The sequence below is a fragment of the Sinocyclocheilus rhinocerous genome, unplaced genomic scaffold, assembly GCF_001515625.1.
Source record: "Sinocyclocheilus rhinocerous isolate Xijiao unplaced genomic scaffold, SAMN03320098_v1.1 scaffold294, whole genome shotgun sequence".
Classification (NCBI taxonomy): Eukaryota; Metazoa; Chordata; class Actinopteri; order Cypriniformes; family Cyprinidae; genus Sinocyclocheilus; species Sinocyclocheilus rhinocerous.
In genome coordinates this window covers 1-619 of record NW_015644007.1, presented here as the reverse complement: position 1 = coordinate 619, position 619 = coordinate 1, and positions in this window count along the sequence as shown.

Genomic DNA, 619 nt, shown 5'->3' with positions numbered 1-619 from the left:
AGCCAGTAAATGTGGTGTTTACATGGAATAATCATATGAGTTTACTTATGGTACGAACCCAGCGTCTCCATATCAGTAAGCGATAAAACGAGCATCTTCCATCCAAAGACTTGTGTTGCATTTCGGGGCAAAGCAAAATAAACATTGTCAAACAACAATATAAAATGCGGTAAACTATTAATTGGTTATTCTACTTAATTGTATTATAAATGATACTACAATTGGAATATGCTGTAAATGAACTGTTCGGCGTGATGGCGTTTAATGTCTCCGACAGCGTCTGTAGTCCCATTTAGCAACTTGTTAGCAACCGTCTTTTTTAAGAAACGTAACCGTTTTTAAAAATCAGGAGTGGGGTGTAACTGGTGTGTTTTATGCCGTAGAATAAAACGTGAAAGTATCTTGAGCTTGTGTGAACCACGGACCTTATTTTAGGGGATTTAACCAAACTCCCATTCAAAAAACCCATTGGAACACATGGGAAGATGGAACCGAAAGTGCTAAAATGCTAACTCGCTTCCGGGTTTTTGCCTACAAAGTGACATCATGTTCGGTGACATCACATAACTGCCTATTGGTTGTTTGCAATCACGTGATTCTGATGACGCGCGAAATGCAG